Genomic DNA, 8,445 nt, shown 5'->3' with positions numbered 1-8,445 from the left:
TGGACAAGTAATTAGGGACAGAGGGAGTATTTCCTAAAAATTGATTAAGTTGGTCCTTAGATTTTCTTTGATAATAGGTTGGTTCTTATTTTAATAATACAAATCAGTGTTATAATTTTTTTTGCTGGGACTCGCCTTGGTGCTCATTTTGGGGTGAGGCTCTAGTAAAACGCTTCGAAACTCAAGTGTAAGGCTTAGTTTTGTAATATTTATGTCTTAAGTGTCCATTTGTGCTCAACATCCAACGCGTGGGGTTCGCTTAACAGAATATGGAGGATTGATCCTACTCACTGCTAATCGTGCAGTTTTCTCAGCCTATTCTAATTTCACTATTCTATTAGTCAAGGTTTTTGAAGGAAAGTCTACCGAACGTGGGAAAACAGGAGGTTGCAGATTTCTGACCTCCGAGCCAGAACTATCTGGGGGAGAAACCCATCCCCCACCAATGCGGCCTCGACCCTCTTTTCCAAGAGGCATGTAGCCATAGGTGGGAACTCTTCTTTTTATCTTATTCTTTGGTCGGTCCAGCTTGTTGTTACATGAGTCTTGGCTTCAGCAGATGCATCCTATTACTATGTTGATTATCTTGTATACTAATCGAGTCCGCACTCGCCCCGAGAACACGTACGTCCTCCCTGTAATTGTCTTGTCTTTGTTATGAGCGATCCGACCTCTAGCCCTTCAATGATGGATTTGTCTTTAAAAAAAAACCCGACCTCGGTAGAAAACGAACGGCAGCGTGAAGTTGATGAGCAGGGAAGATGTCTTTTTTCTAGTTGGCCGATCTTACACAGATGATGTGTTAAATTCTTTAATTAACATTGTTGACCCTCATCATTCTTGAATAAATGAATGATACTTGATAGTTTCTTAATATATAGAACTAAGAAGATTGAGAGTAGCTTAAATAACAAGTTGTAGCATAACATCTTTATTACTCCCTCTGTCCCTAATTACTTGTCCAATTTTTCTTTTTTAGTTGTCCCTAATTACTTGTCCATTTTGACAAATCAAGAAAGGACAATTATTTTTTACCTATTATACCCTCAATTAATTACTTTGAAATAGGAAGAATTTCTTGAAAATCTTAAGTTTTTAATTCATCCACTTCATAATTAATAGGGGTAAAATGGTAAACTCACTATGTCAATTATTATTTTCTTAATAGGTGTGTCAATTCAAAAGTAGACAAGTAATTAGGGACATAGGGAGTATTTGGTAACACTGTGAGAGTGATTATATATTACGTAACATTTCTTAAAAAAATATGTAGCGAATTTTACTTTTTCACTTATCATTGGTCTTTATGTTTATGTCATGTGTTCTCAAAATTATCATATTTTATCTAGCTATTTGAAAGTAATTTTATTTTTATTCTTGATGGTGTGATGTTTTTATTATAATACTTGTAAGTTTTATGGAGAGGGGGGGTGGGGTAAATTGTATAGTATGATAATAATATATTTTTAGAAATAGATATTAAATTATTATTTATACTTGTATACTCATGTTATATGTTTTGTTTTTTATGATTTTCTTTAATTATGTTTGTAATTATTTCAAATTATTAACATAAATTAAAAGTTTAAATATCCATAGGGCTTACGCCCCACATCGATTTATGCTAAGTAAAACGTTCCGCCTTGTAAAACACAGGTACAAACTAAACATTCTAATGTGATGTAGACATTTTAATTTGGCGAGTTACCCAATTTTGCATGTGCTCTTTTTCCTTTTCAGTAGTTACGGGTCTTGTTTAGATCAAAATTCAAAATAAGGGTTTAATGCCTAAGCTTCTTAATTTGATTGGTAAATAAAATTGAGGAACGTCTCTATAAATATCTTTCAAAACATTGAACAACAGAATCAAAGCAAATAATAATAATAATAATAATAATAATAAATGGAGGCAACAGTATTCAACAACGCAGGGATGTTATCAATGGCCACCTCAAGAAGACCATCTCCAATTCGAGGTCATGATAAGCCATCAGTACTAGTTGTACTATCAAAAGCCTCTCTCTCTACTGCTGCCCATATGAAATTACCTCAACATACTATCCGACGTTTAGGGAATTACAAACCTACTACCTGGGATTTTCAATATATTCAATCCAGGGGGGTAAGTATAAATATGGAGCGGCTTGATGAATTGAAGAAGGAAATGAAGAAGAATTTGATGATGATGGTTGAGGGATCAATACAAGAATTAGATGCTAAGTTGGAGTTGATTGATAATTTACAAAGGCTTGGAGTGAGTTACCACTTTAACGATGAAATCATGCAAATATTGAAGAGTGTACATGACCAAATTAGTAATACAGATAATTCATTATACTCTATAGCCTTGAAGTTTAGGCTCTTCAGACAATATGGTTTTTCATATCACTCAAGGTACACATATGTACAAGGGTTAAACTGTCTAATTTTTTTCATGTGACTAACATTTTTTTTTGTGTGTGTTGTTAGATATATTCAACGATTTCAAGGACATGGAGAATGTCAAGCAAAGTATTTGTCATGACATAAAAGGATTGTTAGAATTATATGAAGCATTGTTAATTTCTCTTTACAGAAAATGAAACCTCTTTGAGAAATACAACAAAATCCACATTGACATATCTAAAGAGCTATGTTGATTAATAATTGTAATGCAGAAGAGAATATAATGGTGGAATTAGTGGTCCATGCCTTGGAATTCCAAGACATGGATGATGCCAAGATCAGAGACAGAGTGGTATATTAGCATTTACGAGAGAATGTCAAATGCTAATCCTCTTTTGCTAGAGCTTGCTAAATTGGACTTCAACATTGTTCAAGCAACACACCAACAAGATTTGAAAATTCTATCAACGTGAGATATCCTTCAATTCATATATCTTTTAAGTGAGTTGATAGTATCAAAATTTCAGCGTATAAAAGGTTAAGTTCGTCGTTATATTTATTGTTATGGATCGCTTAAGAGTTAAAACATGTAAAATATAATTTATCATACATCATATATATTTATTTTCATGCACTCATTCATGTAAAGGTGGTGGAAGAGCACACGTTTGGCAGAGAAGTATTCATTTTCAAGGGATAGACTAGTTGAAGCCTTTTTCTGGTCAGTGGGTTTAGTATTTGAGCCTCAACACAGCTTCTGTCGAAGAATGTTGGCGAAAAATATTTCTTTAATAGTAGTCATAGATGACATTTATGATGTTTATGGCACTCTTGATGAGTTAGAAATCTTCACTCAGGCCGTTGAAAGGTCAGTTATTAACTTATAATGTTAATAGTTTTTAGTACTAATTCCTTGTCAGCATGTTTTTGCCATGTGGAATTTTGATTTCTTGTAATATAAATTCAGATGGGATATAAAAGCAATGGAGCAGCTTCCAGACTACATGAAAATATGTTACCTTTCACTCTTCAACACTACCAATGAAATGGCCTGTCATATTCTCAAACAACAAGGGATTAATGTCCTTCCATACCTCACAAAACAAGTAAAATTACAATCTTTGTCAATTCCATTCTTTTATCTTTGAGACAGAATCAGTATTTAAATTTGGTCGATTCAACCTTCAAAAGGTTCTTATCATTTAAATTGTTTTACTTTTGAAATTGTGAATCCAGAATTTAATTATATAATTTATGAAACACTATTATATATATTTGAAACAAGTTACTATAAATTAGTGGGCAGATTTATGCAAAGCGTACTTACAAGAAGCAAGATGGTACCACAATGGATATAAGCCAACACTAGAAGAGTACATGAATAATGCATGGATTTCAATTGCAATTCCTTTGGTATTACTCCATGCATTCATCTTTGTCACCAATCCAATAACCTTAGAGGCATTGGAATCCTTAAACAAATATCCAGACATAATTCGTCGATGTGCTACAATTACTCGTTTCGTTGATGATTTGGGGACATCATCGGAATGTTCTAATACCTTTTTCTCAGATAAAATTCATATGACTTTTTTATTTAATATAACTTAATTTAGATGCGTTTTTTAAAAAAAATAAAATGTGTTGTGTTAATTTAGGATGAATTGAAAAGGGGTGATGTTCCCAACTTCGAATTGTGAGGGCGATCCTCCCGGTGAACTGACCGTACCCCAAACCGACACAGGTGAACAAGTAGAGTATACTAGGGCGCTTGAGAGAACCATGTCGAAGGAACTCGGCAAAATGACCCCATAACTTCAGGAGAAGGGGTGCTCTCCTATCTTTTGATTAGGAAAGCGGCACATACCAGGGGGTAGCGACTGTTTATTAAAAACACAGGACTCTGCTAAGTGGTAACACAATGTATAGAGTCTGACACCTGCCCGGTGCTGGAAGGTCGGAAGGAGAAGTGTTATAAGCTTTGAATGGAAGCCCCGGTAAACGGCGGCAGTAGCTCTAACTGTCCTAATGTAGCAAGGAAAAGTTGTTACATGAATGAGAAGGGTACTTCGGAAGAAGAGGCAATAAAACACATCAATTTATTGATAAAGGAGATGTGGGAAGTGATGAACAAAGACCGAATTAGGAATGAAGTGCCATTTTCGGAAGAATTCATTAGGATTGTGTTAAATTTTTCAAGAACAACACACTGCATGTACCAGCATGGAGATGGGCATGGAGTTCAAAATTCTCACATTAAAAATTGGATTTCCAAATTACTCTTTCAGCCACTTATTATGTAATAACTAGTATACATATCCGCGCGTTGTGCAGATATTATAAGATATAATAATTTTTAAAATTTAAAAGTAACTAAATACAAATAATTATTGAGTAACAAAAGTACATGTATAATCATATATAGTGTTATAATTATACATATACAAAGAATGCTAATAAAATTTTACCCTAATTTACGTGTAATGGAAGTATATTCTTCAAAGACACTAGACAGTATTCTACAACTTCTCCTTTTTCTAGTATAATGAAGATTAATAGCATATGTGGCGTGTGTTGAATTGATATTTGTGCTAATTAATTAAATTTTATGTTCATAGATCAATCTAAGACCCAGTATTAAAAATATTAACTCTACTTTTAGCTAAAAATCTAAATATAATTTATAAAGCATGTTGCAACCTTTTTAGCACACTCCTCTCTTGTTCTATCCTGCAAAGTAAGATGATTTTCATTTAATTAGATATAATATCATAAAATAAAGATGTACAAAATAATCAATTTCAATGATCAATTAAAAAAAGATACTATTATCCAATTAATATATACCACATAAAAATAAATTATCTAATTAATATATACCACATAAAAATAAATTATTACAGGGCAAAATAAAATTTGAAAGATGAACAAAACTGATGATCTTCTATTCCTTTGATTTACTATTAGTCTTTCTTTTATTTTATGCATTTTTAGATTTGTTTAGCCTTTCTAAATATCTTGTAAATTTTATTCATTAGTAAATACGTTTAACTTAACAATGACAAATAATTTTAGGATTTAACATTAAAAAATTTAAACTAATTGTATATAAATAATTAGATAAAGTTTATAAGTTATAAGCACCACCAAGTATAACATGAAAATAAATATGACAAATCATTTTAAATCAATTCTAATTCAAAATTTCGAAAGCAATAATATCAATTATTATCTTAGATTTAAATACATGAAGAGAGATTTTATATGATGGAATGAAAATCTTAAAATGATTAAAAAATAAAGTTTATGAAAAAAATGAAATAATACTTTGCATCATCATCCATTTTTGAAAATCTTCTCAATATGTTAGGGTTCTAAAGAAATAAAAACTACACCACAAATTTAAATTTTGTTGTTTAACTGTTCCTTTATAAATATTTTTTTTCTTCTTTTTTCGTTAATTGTTTTATTTTTATTTATTTTGTATCATGAAATTCTTTAATTTATTTTCTAATCAAATAGTGATGCTTTTTGTTTTTTATAATATTACTTTTTTTTGAAAAAGTTCTGCGTCCAAAAAAAAATTAGATTTTAATAGTTTAAAAGAATCCACTTTGTAAAATAGTAAAAAATAATTCTTTTTAAAAAACCTTTAAAGCAAGGATTTACTATTTTTATTTTTCCAATATTACTTTTTTTTTTAAATGTCAGCATCCAAAAAAATATTTATAAACGATTTTTTATCTGTAATATTTTAATAATTTATTTTTTTAAAAAAAGTTGTTGTCTCTGGTCCTACGACTACAATTTGTTTAAAAAATAAAATAAAGATAAATAAAAGAGGATTCAAACATGAAACAAACAAATTAAATTAAAAACAAACACAATATTTATTATGAAAATATCAAACAATTAATTGGCAAGTAAAATTATTATGAAAAAGTAAAATTCAAACAATTAACTGGCAAGTTTATCATGCACAGTTGTATTCTACATAAGATTGACCATTGTTGTATAATATTTCATTCCCATTATTATAACAATATACTATTTTGAATTAGTTTCATCTTTAGACCTTGCTTTATATTTAAAATAGACCCCACATATTCTTGATTTACTTCTTGATAACATGACTCAACCAAATATAAAAAAAAGTAATTAGAAGCACTCACTTATACACCTCAGTTTGAATGGAAACATGTCCTGTGACAAACAAACTTTTTTTGTTCATGTCAAATTGGCCTTCAATATGAATCTTGAATTTTAGATAGAAAAAAATATCTAAACGTCAAAGTAAATTTGAAAGAAAGAGGCAATGCCGTATAATTAATTGGAACAATATGGGAGGAAAAACTATAAAGATGCATTTACAATTAAACACTCTATGTCAGTAGAATTACCTTGGTTACATTCATTTTGCGTTTTGAGGAGTTCCAAGAAGCCTTCTTAATAACATCCACCTCTGCTAGTCACCTCTATTTCATGTCGAAAGTTGCATGAACATTGATGTAGTTAATTAACTAAAAAGAAAAAAGATTTCATAGGATATGAGTTCATGACAAAGTTGAAAAGTTGTAGTTGCCTTGAATTTAAAGGAAAATTTTAAATTTGAAAATTCATACAATAACGAGGGAAGTTGTAACCATCTCCAAAACTGCAAGTATCAATTGAAATTTTAAGTGTTGATCTTTTAATTTATTTTTTTCCATAAAACCATTTAAATATAATTTTTTTGTTTTTTAACTCAAATAAAAATGCAGATAACTTTCTATGATATAATTTATTAGGATAAAAATATATAGAAAAATTGTTACTTTTCCAAATAATTTGGATTAATGATACGCTGAGAAGAGTATTTTTAACGTGTGTTTGTGGTTCCTATTTATACGGTTTTTGTGGTTGTGCTGTCGAAGTAGTTCTTTTTGGCACGGTTGTTGTGAAAAATCCAGAAATATAATATTTTTAAAACAATTTGAAAATTAGATAGATAATTATTTTGGTGTTGACAATTGACATTTGGCGATATATTACAATTGTAAAGGTGTTGACATTTAAATAACTTTAGTTTTACAAATTTGTTTAGACTTAAAACACCCTATTTAGTTTGGATAATTACTTCTTCTTTTTCAAAATAAAAATTAAAACGCACTATTTAGTTAAATGTTTTTTAATTTTTTTAAAAAAATTATTATTATTATTATTCTTGTTATTAATATTATTATTAGTTCAATTTTTTATCAGTAAAGATAGAACATATAGATTATAGGTTGTGTTTTTCTTAAAACAATAATGATAATAATAACAATAATAATAATTTATTTTTATTTTTTTATTATTATTATTATTATTATTATTATTATTATTATTTATTTTGCTATAAATAAGGAGGTTGTGAAAAATTAATTTTCCACAAAAAAATTCACACGTTACAAAACCAATTTTTAGAATGGTTTTAATATTTTTAACATTTAATTGTGAAAACTTCTTTAAAATTGCTTAAAAAAATAAAAAAAGTATTTTATTAATTGTGATTCTCTTATTATATAAGAGGGAGTTTATGATGGGACATTGTGATGTCCAATCATAAACTCCCTGTATAATATATAATACATAATATAATAAATTATTTTTTCTACTATATAATATATATTTATTTTTTCTACTATAAGGGAGTTTTATATAATATATAACAATATAATATAATAAATCATTTACAAATGACTTAAAATATTTCATATTTAAAGGATATATAATAAAATAGGTTCACTCTCAAAATTCTATCCGAATCACATATATTGGGACAGAAAAAATAACATATATCATTTTAAAATTACCAAAAAAGTATTATAAATAATAATAATTAACAACTTCAAATATCTTAAAGACATTTTAAAAGGGTTAATTTTGTAATTGTAATTTCTACTATATAATAAAAGGGAGTTTATATAATATATATTCTACTATTATATAATATCATAATAAAACCCCTTTTATTATATAGTAGAAATAAATATAATATATATATATATATAATATAATATATAATAATATAATATAATA

The 8,445-nt window shown here is 28.5% G+C and overlaps 1 pseudogene; it reads left to right on the top strand.

Moving 5' to 3' along the window:
- The first annotated feature begins 1,909 nt into the window (after positions 1 to 1,909).
- Positions 1,910 to 3,996, top strand: LOC102601058 ((-)-camphene/tricyclene synthase, chloroplastic-like; annotated as a pseudogene).
- Positions 3,997 to 8,445: the final 4,449 nt, after the last annotated feature.

The sequence above is a fragment of the Solanum tuberosum genome, unplaced genomic scaffold (genome assembly GCF_000226075.1).
Source record: "Solanum tuberosum cultivar DM 1-3 516 R44 unplaced genomic scaffold, SolTub_3.0 scf00136, whole genome shotgun sequence".
Taxonomy (NCBI): Eukaryota; Viridiplantae; Streptophyta; class Magnoliopsida; order Solanales; family Solanaceae; genus Solanum; species Solanum tuberosum.
This window is presented reverse-complemented; position numbering and strand designations above follow the sequence as displayed.